This window comes from Lepidochelys olivacea, assembly GCF_965140295.1.
Source record: "Lepidochelys olivacea isolate rLepOli2 genome assembly, chromosome: 2".
Taxonomy (NCBI): Eukaryota; Metazoa; Chordata; order Testudines; family Cheloniidae; genus Lepidochelys; species Lepidochelys olivacea.
Window position 1 is genome coordinate 18,636,872 of NC_140412.1, and position 14,644 is coordinate 18,651,515.

General features: G+C 37.6%; 1 protein-coding gene across 4 annotated transcripts in view; it reads left to right on the plus strand.

The window, feature by feature from the left end:
• Positions 1–309: 309 nt before the first annotated feature.
• Positions 310–14,644, plus strand: part of CYRIB (CYFIP related Rac1 interactor B) — a 75,297-nt gene continuing 60,962 nt past the window's right edge. Inside the window, exons 1-2 of one of the 4 annotated variants that reach the window (XM_084620985.1) lie at positions 310–389; positions 14,096–14,132. The gene's annotated coding sequence lies outside the window, so the exon portion shown is untranslated. Of the gene's footprint in view, positions 390–14,095; positions 14,133–14,644 lie in introns of those variants that run through there. The other 3 variants (XM_084620986.1, XM_084620988.1, XM_084620987.1) reach the window with 3 other exon arrangements.

Here is a 14,644-nt window from a genome sequence, read left to right on the forward strand (position 1 = left end):
CTTCAAAATATCATGATTCTTATTTGCATTTCTTCTGAGTCAGAATCCTTCCTGTGCTGTCAGACGTTGCTTAGGGCATGAACAAGGTTCTTCCATCCCTCGCTATTCTGGGCTGCTCTTTGCATGTCGTCCATGTTCTGTTTTTAAGATGGAATAATTATATTGGTTCCTTGACATGAAAATAGTTAACAACCTGTAATTAATTTAAGTTTGTTACTGTACATTAAAGTTTTTTATAAAAATTAATTGTGGTATTTTTACTGAATTAGACCATGTGCCATTTATTTTTAACTTTGTTTCTCTGTTCAGGTTCTGAAGACAAGCTGCTACATCAACTCCATAAGGAGTAGGAATTTTCCATTAAGACATCAAGAAGATCTCATCAACTGGTAAATATTTATTCAGGTGTCCTTGCTTGTGCACTGTTAATTATCTTCCTTTTAGTGAAAGAATAGCATTTTACACTTCACTGAATCCAAATTAAATTTAAAGATCAATGTGTTATCCACTGAGACTCAACCCTTTATATTGGGAAATATTAGGTCGTGGTGAGTTTTTTAAATAATAGTAACTATTCCTTTATTGTTTTTAGAGTCTGCCTGATGGATTAATTTTTACATTCCATAGACCCCTGACATCTCACATCTCTCTGAACATCTATAATACAAAACGCATTGCACAAAGATTGCATAGTTGAAGTAGTAACATAAAACTAATGTTGAAATTTCAAATCTAAAGCATTTTCAGAAGTGGAGGATAAAATAGCTATATTTAAGAAGATAAACAGTTCAAGATTTTTAGGTATTCTATTGTCTTGATAAGTGGCCTCAAACCTCATATGTCTACTGGTATGTGGCAAAATATTACCCTTCCTGTAGTGTAGATATAAATCACATACCAAAAACTGCATTAAAACAAGTTATTTAGTCAAACACTCAAAAGTTAGAAATAAGGTTGCACAGGCAAATGTATTTTCTGTCTGTTTGTGTCTCCACACTGTATACTGAATGAGACAGAGGGACTGTAGCAAAAATAGTATGTGATCATATAATTTAAAGTGTATATGATAATGCTTTGGCACGAGGGGGCAGAATTATGATTGCACAAGCGACTGCAAAGCTGACATTTCCTAACTTTTCAATTTCTTGTCTTTGCACCCTAAATAACATTCTTTAAATGTAGTGTTTTGTATGCAACTTCCTGAGGCTTTTTAAAGAAAAAAGGTAAAAACAAATTCTGTTATTTATATACACACACAAAACTGTAACAACCCCTTACTGTGATCCAGCAATAGAGTTTGAACCCTGAACTTTCAGCATGTCAGCACAGGTTGCTACTGCTTGAGCTACAGGACAAAGTAAACTAGCTGATTGTGGGAGTCTTTTAATCCAGAGGGAGAGTGGACCACTGGGCCTAGGATTAGGGAGGAGGAAAAACAGAGAGAAAGGGACGTGGCCTACTATAGAGGCTCTAAAGCATCTCACTGGAACACTTGTAAGAATTAGAGGTCGACCACCAACTAGATGGTGGGACATCATATGCAGGAAGGTGACCAGTCTGGCCTTATTGGAGGAGCAAGCCATGGACAGGAATGAATGATGACACTGTACTGCAAAGATGTTGCAGGATGAAAGAGAGGGCAAAACAACTTATTTTTTCCTGAACTCATTCTGACAGACGGATGAACCATTTTAGCTGAAACTTAAAATCAGCCTGGGGCAGACACTTGGCATGGAAAATTTCAGCTCAAAGATTGTGTTTGGCAAAATTATAAGCAACTGAAAAGAGTGTTATAATGGGAAGTGGTTGCGTAACCTTTACTATTGGTGGGATGGAGCGGAAGAATAGTGATTGTTTTAATGCTTTGCCATACTTAGTAGTTTGCTAAATTTGTAAGAAGACAATTGCACCAAGGGTCTGGAAAAACACAGTAGTCAATGTTGTCTAGCTATTTGAAATGCAGACACCACATTCTATGAATTTGGCTTTATATGTATCTCCTATATACAAGGTTTAACATAGTGCTTGATTTATAGTCTTATAGTTCAGCAATTTTTTGAGGTAACTGAAAGCTTGAACAGCTTTGGATATAGGCACCTGGCTTCCTGAGGTGGTGGCTATTGACATTGACATTAGGACTTGCAGGTGGGGGATTATTCCCTGCTAGTTTTGAAAAACACCATGGGACCCTTAACTTCTATCTGGGCAAGCAGAAGGGACTTCTCATCTGTACTATGGCACGTTTGACGATATACCCAAATATTGCATTCTCAACATTGGTTTTGAGCCAGTCCTATTATGGGTCAAGAACTAGAGTCAACTGAACCACGCTGTCTTTTTAGTACAAATACTATATGTGCTTATGTCACTGCATGACTGACAAGCCTGACCTGTTCTTGTGCACGCAAACAAAGTTAGAGAGCTAATAGCAATAATTAATAGGAAATACAAGGTTTTTCAGGGGAAGAAATCCATTGGAGTAAACTAGTTGATTCCAGGTAGGCTATTTCCTTTGTTTAAAGGAACCCTCTTTCTAAAAAGAAGCTTTTGTTGAGTATCGAGTCTAAAGCCAAAGCCCCACCTTTCCTTAAAAAGGATAACATATCTTGCATTTTGAAGATATGCAGAATAAATATTGTGCTCTAGGACAAAAAGATAATCTTAAAATTAAGTTTATACAAAATTATACAGGAATCTTAAAAATGTTTGGTTCCTTGTTTATTTGATGTAGTAGCTGATACTTACGTAGAATATATAAGGTTGAATTTTATGGACATTTTTATTTGTAATAGACTCTCTTGGGGCGGTGGGGGGAGATGCTCCACTCCCCTTTCAATAACTCTGATCTCTGTAATTATGTCTCCTACTTCAGAGGGTATAAATACAGGAATGGCCACTCTTTCTTGTAATTTTATAAATAGCTTTGTTTTGTCACCTGCAACCCTGTGACTCACCCACATGTTTTAGAAGTTGTTAGAGATTTGTTTTTATGTAGCTAGTTGAAGTTTCCTGTAATTTGTAATGATGAGTATATATGCTGATCTATTATGGTGCATTGTACAATCTGCTCTAAGCATGTTATGCAGCTTGTATCCCAGAGCTGGTATCATAATAACCAAGGATTAACAGGTTTACATCTTGTGTGCTGACTTTTTAAACAAACTTTTTTTTGAAGTGTACCATTTTCCTTTGAAATTTTTAAATTGTGTGTGAAATGTCCTTTTTCCCAAAACAATTGCAGTATTCAGCACAAACCCCTTCTTATTTAGTTGTGAAAAATAGGTGTAGGTTACCTTCTAACTTGCATTCAATCTAGCACAAGCCTTTATATCCTCCCTTTCCTTTCCTCTTCTCCTTTCTCCCCAAAACAATTAAAACAAGAAAAAAAAAGTAGCAAAATAGCTCATTCAGAACTGATGTTGTGAGTGTTGTCCAGTACTCACAATCTTGCATATGATAACGAGTTTCCATGTAGTTACACTGATAACTTTGTGAAACAATTCTCTGGGTTAATTGGTGGGGAAGTAAACGAAGAATCTATTTGTGTTGCCAGCAGTATAATATGAGGCTCTCTTTTATTGTTACAGCACACCATTCAATGTTTCCTATAGTAAATTAGGAAATAGATTCTAAGTAAGAGATTAACAATATTTAAAAATTGTTTATTAGAGCATGTATTTTATCATCAGGGAAATCTGAATTGCACAGATCCCTCAATTTTTGTGCAAGATGGAAAATGTAGTAAGGTGTACTAATTGTAGAATTTCAAATTGTGTTACAAAGTACCATGCATAATAATTTTTCACTGAAAGTCATGCTAACAAGCTACAGAATGATAGTATCACATACCAGAAATATGTGGAAAATCCCATTTTATATTTATTTTCCAGGGGAGTGAAACCACTTGTATTTTGTCTTATATTAGCATCACAAATTAGAAATAATCTTCTCTGATCGTATTATCATACATAAATTGCTATAAAAATATTTAGGACACCAATACAATGAAGCATAAAAATACTTTAATGTTATTTTATATAGACAGCTTGTGGAGTTGATTTGTTTGCATGGTTCTTGTAGTATTGGTTGAATTTAAATCAAAATGCTTCGTAGCAGCGGAATGATAGGAAGCAATTTTCTTGTAAATTTTAAAGGCATGGATTATTTTTAGAAAAGATTTACCATAAAACATTTGCCTGCTCATTTGCATTGTAATAATTTTGAACGTCTTTCCAGCACATGCATATTTTATAGCAATGCTGGTACCTGAGCTGAGCACTGGGAAAACCCCAAAAGATTTAGGCATATTTATGTGCTGTTCTTATTTTCTATAATAAAATGTAATACTTCTGTATCAGTTAATATTGTAAATTGCATAATAAATTTATCTGGTGTTTATCTAATATGTCAAACAACAATGGTATATTTGTAGACACTGAATGTACAAACAATCTCCTTAGTCACAACTGTACTGGTTTAATGATGTGGCTTGTGCTATTGATACTGTCATAGTGGGTATATTTAAAACCTTGAATGAAAGCAATGTCTCTAAAAGTGAGGGATTAATAGTCCTGAACACCAGCTGTGTCAGTGCACCCATGTCGTCACCTGCAGCAGCCCTGCTATTGCATTCTCTAGAATTTTTACTTTCTGTATAAACGTGCTAAATTAGTATAATGGATTTGAGTCTGGGACTTTGGCTTAGTGGCTAAAGTGGGGAACTCTCTATTCTATTCTTGACGCTGCCATTGACTCACTAGATACCATTGGAAATCCTCCCATTTTTGGTTCAATTTTCCCATGTGTCAAATGTGTGCAATAATACTTACCTATTCCTTAGGGTAGTAAGGCGATTTTTAAGCCAAATATTGATCCCCTTAATATTATATGTGAAGTCACTGGATCTGACTACGTAATAAGACAAGCAGAATTTATCCAAGGATTTGACAAGTGTTCAGAGGTCCTTGGGTGGAAGATGAATTTTTGATATTTACACAAATAAGGGACTTAACTTTCAATTGTGACTGCTCTTAGAGGTGAATATGGGGCATATTCCATACTAATTCACTGCGTAGCGTAGCCCTACAGTCCTGTTGCAGTTCTGTCGTTATTTCCACTTGTAAATGTTTTGTCCATCTCGGTGTTAAAAATGAATTTTGGGCAGACCTTGTCTTCTGGTTTCTTAGTGTGGGAGCACATTTTTAGCAGTCTTTAAACTAGAAGGAATTATGTTTGAATAGTGTCATACCAAATGTTTGAAAATTCAAACCTTTGCTTAGTGTCCTAATATTCAAATATAAGTAGGGACACCTCTTTAACTTTCACTGTTTAAATTTCAAACACTTCCTACTTAGAATGAGTTTAAAAAAAAAAAAGGCAAAATAAAATCTTCATATGCTGTTAGTTCCCAGGCAGTGCAGCTACTCCATGTGTTCAACAGCAAGTTATGTGAGACATAAGCATGATGTCCTGTTGATGCACTCCTGCAGTTGAGCTTAACCACATGCTCAGTAGTATGCTATTACGTCCGATGTTTTCTTGGTGGTTAGTTGTTTGTCTGGTGTGGTGTGCTTAAAGCAGAGTTTGCCAACCTGTGGGTCATGACCTTGTGTTTGCAGGTGGACAGAAAAATATCTCCCTGGCTTTCAACTCTTGAGTCCTATCTCCACCTTGCTGTTTCCTTCAGTGGCTTTGCTCCTGTTTTTATTTCCAGGTAAAAGCCCTTCAGCTAGGACTGTTGGCTGACTCATCTAGCTTTCTATCTAATCCACCACCATCACCCCCTCCCTGCCCCTTTTCATACCTATCTGCCTTGTGGAATAGAGAGCAGCTAGAGTGGGCAGAGAAGAGGCTGAGTTGGCAGTGAGGAGATTCAACCACCTTGATCAGCCACCTGAACCTGGTTCTTCCTCATCCCCCGTCCCATAATGGGTCATAATGAGTCAGGTCAGAGTAAGCACTGGGCAGAGGCAATTCTTGAAGCAAGGAGAAACAGTGAGACTCTTAAGGTTTTTGCCCTAATTTTTCATTCATTCTGCTCTACTGTTGATAAATATTTAAACACTGGATCATTTTAAACAGCAAATGTTCAAATTAGACTCAACTGAACTATTTTTAGTTTTTTAGTTTAGTTTTTTGTAGTTTAGCTTCCTTTAAATTCCAAATGATAAGCGCTCCTTTTTGTTCTAAATTGTTGTAATAAAGTCGTTTAATAATTGAAAAATCACCACACCCAGGTTGTGTCTAAAAGTAAGTTTTCTTTAAAAACAAATTTCAGAGTAACAGCCGTGTTAGTCTGTATTCGCAAAAAGAAAAGGAGTACTTGTGGCACCTTAGAGACTAACCAATTTATTTGGGCACGATCTTAAAGCTTAAAGCTCATGCCCAAATAAATTGGTTAGTCTCTAAGGTGCCACAAGTACTCCTTTTCTTTTTGCGAATACAGACTAACACGGCTGTTACTCTGAAACCTGTCATTATGTAAGGCACTGCATTTAGCCGTATGGAGTGGAAATCTATCAACTTTAAAAACAAAGTAGCATATTTATTGCTACAGGAGATATCCTAGTGATCTAAACTTCAGATTTGGAATAACTAGACTCCTTGGAAGCACACAATTATATTTCAATGCAGTGAATTTAAACTATTCATCTTTTTACAATAAACTGAGTACCATGTAATTTACCATTTGAGCATATTTGGGATGGAAATAAAGCAGAGCTCCTATTTGTGCATTCAGGATTCCATGACACGGCTCATAAGAATACATCATTGTCCTGGTGTCCTTGGCCATTGTTTCCCTACTCTACTATTGTACAGCGTCATGTTTATGGTTGCCAACATATATCCCATACGTCACTGCACTTCTATGTGTTATGTCTGGGGTTTTTTGGTAGCACTTTGAGGAGCCTTAAGAATGAATAATACTCAGTTACTGTTTTTCTAATAAAGATGTGCTTTTGGGAATAGCACATAAGAGTAGAATTAAATAAGGTATTTAATTTACAAATCATAGTTTGGGTTATACCTTAAGCAGCTGTCTTCATATTTGTAGCTGACTCCATTTAGTTTAACTGCATAAATTTGGATGTGTTCATCTAGAGCTGGGCATATAATTAGCACTTGGTATTTTTCTGAATACCACTAAAAATAAAAAAAATTGATATTGAAGTATGATTCGCAAGGCTTATTAGGTAGCTTCTAGCTTCCCAACATTGTGTGTTTAACTTTTTCTCTCTTGGGTGTCAGGAATTGGCTATGAGTATTTTTATTCTTCATTCTGATTGGCCTTTGGCATTGTCTTTCCCCTCCACTCTTTATGCACCTCCAGTTTGACTCACTTTCTCCCCATATCAGAATATTTCTGATCTTCCGTTGATGGCTTTTAACTTTTTATATATATTAAAAGCCACTCGAGGCATCACAATAAAACATACTGCCTGAATAGTCCACACTGTACAATAAACTTGATGGAAATTCTTTTTCAGACTTTTTTTATAACAGCTAAGCATTTCAAAAGATTAAATTCTAATTCAATGCACTCTTTTTGCTGTTTTTTAATGCTACAAACAGTCAGGTCTAAAAGTAATAAAAAGAAAAAACTGGAAATGCTTAGATCTTGACATTGTTTTCTGTAGGTGGATTTTACTTCTCACAGTCATAGAGTTTATGCCAAAAAAGACCACCACATCAGCTTGTCTATCACAGGTCACCAATACCACCCACTACCTGAATATTAAACCCAACAACTAAAATTAGGCCAAAATATTACATTTAACAGGAGACTAGACTGTTATGTGCCCAGGCAGAGAATCGGAGGGACTGAGGTGCACCAGTGTCCAAGGCCCCTGCAATGTAAGGGAAATGATTACGTGAGATATACCTAGATAGTCCTGTCCCAGATCATAAAGTACTTCTTTTCTCCTTCCCTCTCCATTTAAGAGTAGTGACTAAAGGCTTGTCTACACACAAATTTTGTACAGATTTAACTGTATCTGTTTGGAAACCGATTATAGTTTAAGATTTATGCCACCCCTATTGTGGATGCATTTGTAAGGTGTTTATTAAGTCAGATATAGTTAAACTGGTACAAAAACTGTGTAGAAAAGCCTTAAGGTGCCGCCTTCTTGGCCTTCTCTCTCAATCCTGTGCTCTCATATCCTACTATGCCACAAAGCCCATGCTGCTTTGTTCGCATTTTAAATACCCTGCTGGAAATAACCCTGAGGGCTATAGAATAAGAACTGGTTATCCCAGATAATCAGATGTGTGTGTTAAACAACTAGATTGTAAGCTCTTTGAGACAGGGACTCTTTTCATTGTGTGTGTTCAGTTCTTTGTCTAGTGAGGCTCTAATTACTAATTGGGGCCTCTAGAAGTGAAGAGAATTCTTAATAATAAAAAATTGGAACTGGTAAGAAGCCTCTTAACCCTTATCTGTCATTCACATTTTGTAGTTTCCCATCATTCAAGTTGTCTAGTTGTGTTTTAAGCTCCTTTAAACCATTAATTTATTAGAACAGTAACAAAAAGGAGTAGGAGTTCAGGGTCTCCAGTAGGCTTGGCCTTAGAAACTTATGCCTAATTACAAAATGTTACTTGAGTTATTTTAATTCAGAAAACTTCATTTCATTGTGCTTTGCATTTATATAAAATGAGAATTACTACCTTTTTATCAGTGTTGGGTTAGCATTTAAATGTGACTGTTGTTCAAGACTGAACAATTACAAAAGAAAAATGAAATTTAAGCAGAAATAAAACAAAAATAGGAACTATTAAAAAACCAGGCAATTTTAAATGTACATATACTAGGTAAGTGCTGGGCCAGTTCTTGAAGCATCTTGTTTTTCATTATCATCTTTCTTTATCTGCTTCAACTGATTTGTCTATATCTTTGTCGTCATCATCAGTATCTCCTTGTTCTTCATCTGATGAATACGGAGTTTAATCTTCATCTGCCATTTTCTTCTCTAATCGTAAATTGTGATACATGGTCACCAGTTTCCCAGCAGTGGAGGTCTTCAATCTATTTTGGGTTTTTGAATGGATGGTTCCTCAAACTGACCAGTTTCATTCTGCACATGCAGTTGAATGCTGAAGTGTTAAAAAGAATTTCTGCCACTGTAGTTAAAGAGCAGGGAGGACACAACCCTTTCCAGCATGATGAAGGAGCAAACTCTTTTTATTCAACTGCTGGGATTGCACTTCAAATTGTTTTATGTCTTTTTGCTTTATAATTTGCTACCTCCATCAGAATTGCTTGTTTGTATTTTCTTGAAATTGGCAAAAGCCACCAGGAGGTCACAGTGTGAATGAAATACATCATCAGAAAGGTCTTGTCCCTGAAAATGTGCTCCAGATGGTAGGCAACATTATGTGTTGGAGTGATCACTTGATTTTTTTGTGATTTTATTTTGTTGTCATTTTCTCTTTAGCTTTTGTAAGTGGACTGTATTCATTCTCACAAATATGTTTCTTGACATTCAAGAACTCCTTCGTGGCATCAGACAGTGTATAACTATCATTATCCATATTCTGAATGGACTGAGCTTATGGGTTCCAGCAGTGAAATGAATTTTGAGTTTAGCATCCAAAAGATACTGTCATCAAAAATGTGAGTGTGGATACTCGGGGGGGGGCATCATCCAGCCAATTGTTTTTCAACAGCAGCTGATTGAAGACCCTTCTTGCATCTTTGAGACATTTAATAGAGATTTCCTGTTGAGTGTGACATGGCTTGCTCAGGGTGGATAAAATCAAGGGCTGTACTAAGCGATGATGAAAAATGGCTTCTAGTACATGTTTGCTTTTGAAAATCTGGACAATACTTTTTACTTTTGACACATGATGAGAAGTTGTCAGATCTTTAACATCACCAGTGAAAAGCTACATTATCTGGGCAGCACATCCATAACACAAAAGGTCTGGATACTGATTTATTAACAGAGCCCAGGCAGCTTTCATATTAGCTGCATTGTCAGTCACAACTGAAATTCCCTTCAATGGACCCAGTTCTCTGATTGCATTTTTAAACTGGTCAGCAATATATTGAGCCATGTGGTGAAACTCAGTTATGCGTTGATTGTGGAATTACAACCATGAAGTTGATTACGTTCTCATTGTGATTGTCGTACCATCCATCAGACACTAAAAACACATGAGGAGCTTGTGCAATAAGAATACCAACTCTTTTTCACGTTATCCATTTTGAGATTCAGAAGACTTCCTGCAACCATTTTCTACTTGACATTTTGTAAATTGGATACAACTTATGAAAAAATTCTAGACTATAAGGATTTTCAACCATACGACATTATGTATTGCTGGCATGAATAGCTCTAGCAAACATACAATCAGGTTTGTTTTTCTGGTCATTGGACATTCTGTTCAAAAACGTCATAATACCAATTTGATGAACATCTGAAGACTTTCCTGAATTAGGAGTTTTTGATGCTCTAGCAGTTGAAGTAGTAAAATTTGTATTAAAAGATGAAGAAATGGAATTAGCCTCACTTTAATTGTTTCATTACTGTTTTCATCAAAAGACTCCATGCTTTCTGATGCTGCTGCCAAAAGCAAAGTAGGGAAATGCACAGAAGAAAACAAATTTTGTTGCAGACTAATTTTCCATTTCTTGGTTTGACTGGACACACACATCACAAAAATTCAACAAGTGTTTCTCCATTCTGTCTACATGAGTGTCATACTCAGAAGAACAGAAATGTGCAGTTAGCTTTAAGTTTTTCCATGTCTGGTTAATTTGTATGGATTTTTAATTTTTTTTTATTTAGGCTTTCCTGGACTCTGTATAATTCATTGTCACTGTTATTAATGTCTCACTACTTCTGGGATGCCCTCTAGATTATGAAGTATCTCTTGTATTTCAATCAACCAGTAGCCATTCAGTTCTATTTCTAACTGCTGCTATCCCAGAAGATTCCAACCAATGAATGTTTTAGGTCATATGCTGCCCCTTCTTTCCAGGACCCCTATAGACTTCTAGATAACATGAAGAGAAAGGGAAGCAGACATCCCTATAGCAAACCAATGGACTCATAAGCAGGAGGAGGAGGAACAGAATAGAAAGGGAGGTTCCTCTGCCAAGATGTGATGTCCTCTCATTAGCATAGAACTTTTCATATTATCAGTAATAGTTGGCTGAGGATATGTATCATGACTGGGACAAGAGTGGTCAGATCTAGTGGTAGGGACAGGAGTTGGGAGCCAGGTTGAGTCAGGTACCGGTATATCAGAGTCTGAGACAGGCCAGGGAGTGAACTGATGATCAGGTGTAGGGGGGCATGCAGGGTCAGGTTACCAGGAGATTGGGATCAGGCGCCGGGTTACAGACAGCCATCAAAGAGCAAAGGTGAGGGCAAACCAGGGTCAGAAGCTGGAGACTAATCACAACCAGGGGTCTGGAGCAGAGACAGGCAGGCAGTCTGTGTCGTTGCTCAGGAAGCTCCCCTTCATGGCTTCCTTGTTTAAGTACTGGTATTGGCCACTCGGGGGGCTGTGAGGGCCACCACTCAGGTCCTGCTGGCCTGTACTTCCTACCAAGCCCAACCTCACAGGGTCCTCCCATGGGAGCTCAACTTGAGCCTCCTACGCTGATGCGGAGGAACAGCAGCTGAGAACCCCCCTGGTCCAGCCCTGCAGGTTCTAATGATATGTGGGCGGGAGGGAGGTTATGAATGGGATATTTGTTGAGAGGTGTAGTGGTGGTTTATTTACATGGGCATTTAATGTGGGTTGTTTGCTTTGAAAGTGCGGGAGAGGTGCTGGGGCAATTAAAAGCTGTGATCCTTTTGTTTAAGGAAGAGGCTTAATGTTTGGACATTTTTTCCTCTCTGTGTTGGGAGAGGGGGTTTAATGACTATGAACCCTCCTCTCCTCCCACTCCCTTCTGAGTTATTTCTTTGGGTCAAGAAGCGTGATTTTTAAATTTACTGTGCTTTGAAAACTGCCATGTACATTAATTATATAAAAATACATAATACGTAATGCCTTTGTTCTAGAAGATTTCATGACACATCTAGAAGATGCTTAGCTTTCAATTGGTTCACCTTTTTCCCAACAGGTGGCATTAGCATATAATAAAGGGTATTGAGCAAGACATTGAAGTAGGCTTGGTAATAGATGGCACCGTGGTGCAGTCAAAAAGATATGCCCCCACCTACATCTGGACATTCTTACAGGAGTATTTGACAGGTGGTCAAATAGGGGGCTAGTTATTGGTCAGATGATATTATTTGGCCGGTCAGTTGACCAGCTTGCCAAGCCTAGCCTTGCTGCCAGGCTTCATGGAATAGCGTAGGGCACATGCTATATATAGTCCAATGTATTTAACCCTGGAGCAGAAAACTGGGGAGCAAGAAGCAGCTGCAGGCCAGTTCCCAGCAGAGCAGGGAGACTAAACAGAATGTTAGATGCTTGGCTGCAGCAAACTGGCAAATTCTGTGGCAAAAGTTCTGATTTTGTGTTATACTGGAAAAATGCCAAATTCCATTGTTGTAGATTTGCATAGTCCACAGAGCTCTGGCTGAAACAATTCAGGCAGTTCACATGTCTTAGCTATTATTTCAGATTGTCCATAGAGTCAGACAGATATCACTACTTTGGTTTATGCTCGCTCCTGGTTTGAGGTTATGTCTGTGACCATGAAGGCTATAAACATTTTTATTTAAAACCAAAAAAAAAAAGAGAGAGAGAGAGAGAGAGGAAAGGTAGGGTTGTCATGATTCCTCAAACCTCTTTGTGACCTCCAGACTGAGAATCCCTGTTCGAATACAAAAGGCAGTTAACATGGAATATTCAGCTGAGGTAGTGGAAGAAGCTGCTAATGTTGGTTATTATTTGTAAGAAAGAGGGCAGGAGCCAATAGCCAGTAGAGCAGAAAGTAGATGCGACTCACATACAAAGAGTCCCCAGTCAGGAATCAGGGCTCTACTGTACTAAAACTGCCTGTGTGTACACATGCACACGCACAAAAGTAGTCTGAAATCATTAGTATCTGATGATCCACGCAGATCTGGGTATTGCCAAGCGGGGAGGATAACTCGGATTCCTCTTTCTCCCTCCATCCCTGTCTCTCCTGGTGCTACAGTACCTGCTGAGTGTTCTTGTTTGGTACTGTTATCAGTAGAAAATATTGTCGTGTCTAGCTTGGGAGCTGCATTGGATTCAGTGGATTTCCCTGCTTCCTTTTGAGGAAGCATGCTGTTAACATAGAATCATAGAATATCAGGGTTGGAAGGGACCTCAGGAGGTCATCTAGTCCAACCCCCTGCTCAGAGCAGGACCAGTCCCCAATTTTTGCCCCAGATCCCTAAATGGCCCCCTCAAGGATTGAACTGACAACCCTGGGTTTAGCAGGCCAATGCTCAAACCATTTTAGTAGTGTTTCTTTTTTATATTAACCCTAAAATGTTGATAGTTGATGAAAGTAACATATAGCACAGACTAGAGCTGTGTAGGAGCCATGTGGCCTTCCTCACTGCACAGATGTAACCCTTTGATGTATTTATCAGAGGTGTAGACTCCTAAAAGAAGCATGTTCTGAGCCTTGGAGCCAGACCTTCTGATGTTCTATTTTCAGAAGATATTTAGTGTATTTTAAAGCTTCTGTCTCTCACAGTATTTGAAAACTTTTGCCTTTATTTGTATTGAGAGCCTAGAGATTAATGTAATGATGGGATATGTGTACTAATGGCTAAACTAAATCTAGCAAACTCCTGTAAAAGCAAATTTTGAAACCAAGTTGTAAAATAATCAGAACTGCCTGATCTATTCTAATATCTGTCAGTGAAACGAACTAGCATGTGGTATTGAGCCATTCATTAAAAACTCCCCACACTTGTAAAATGTCTCAGTACTACACACCGTTGATGTTCTATACATTCATCAGTTTCAAAAGAACAGTACCGTGGATCAAACAGATATATATTCTTCTTATAAAGCTAGGTAGCATGTGTTAAACATCTTAAAATTAGGCTTTTTTAAACATTTAATATTTATTAAAATGCTTTATAAAATCTAGGTGCAGAAAATATATTATTTCATAATGTATGTATGTTTTTTTTTTTTTTTTAAACAGACGGGGGTCCAAAAACAGAGAGCAGCGCTGGCTGTAGGTAAGAATTTTAACTTCTCTATCATTGTGTAAGTGCATTGATGGGGAGAGAATTGGCCAAGGGAATTAAAACTATAAGCTTTTAAAAGATAGCAAATGGAAGAAAATTGTTAAGCTAGCATTAATTGTATCTTGAAGGAAAAGCCCCAATTGGCTACTTTGATTTTAGAAATGTACAAAGCTCATTGGGAATTACTTAGATTTTCAGACTAGAAAGGAATGACTGAAACTTATTATTGGTTGTTTGCAGTGCTATTGCAACCATGTTGGTCGCAGGGTAGATGAAAGAATGTCTTTTATTGGACCAACTTCTGATGGTGGAAGATGGAAGATACAAGCTTTTGAGCTGCTTATCTTCCACCATCAGAAGTTGGTCCAATAAAAGATATTACCCCACCTACCTTTTCTCTCACTTATTCATTGCCTTACTTTTAACCTTCAGAAGGTAGGAGAGAGTATAAATATGCTTGATCTACTAATTTTTTTCATTAAGATGCACTTTACACACTATCT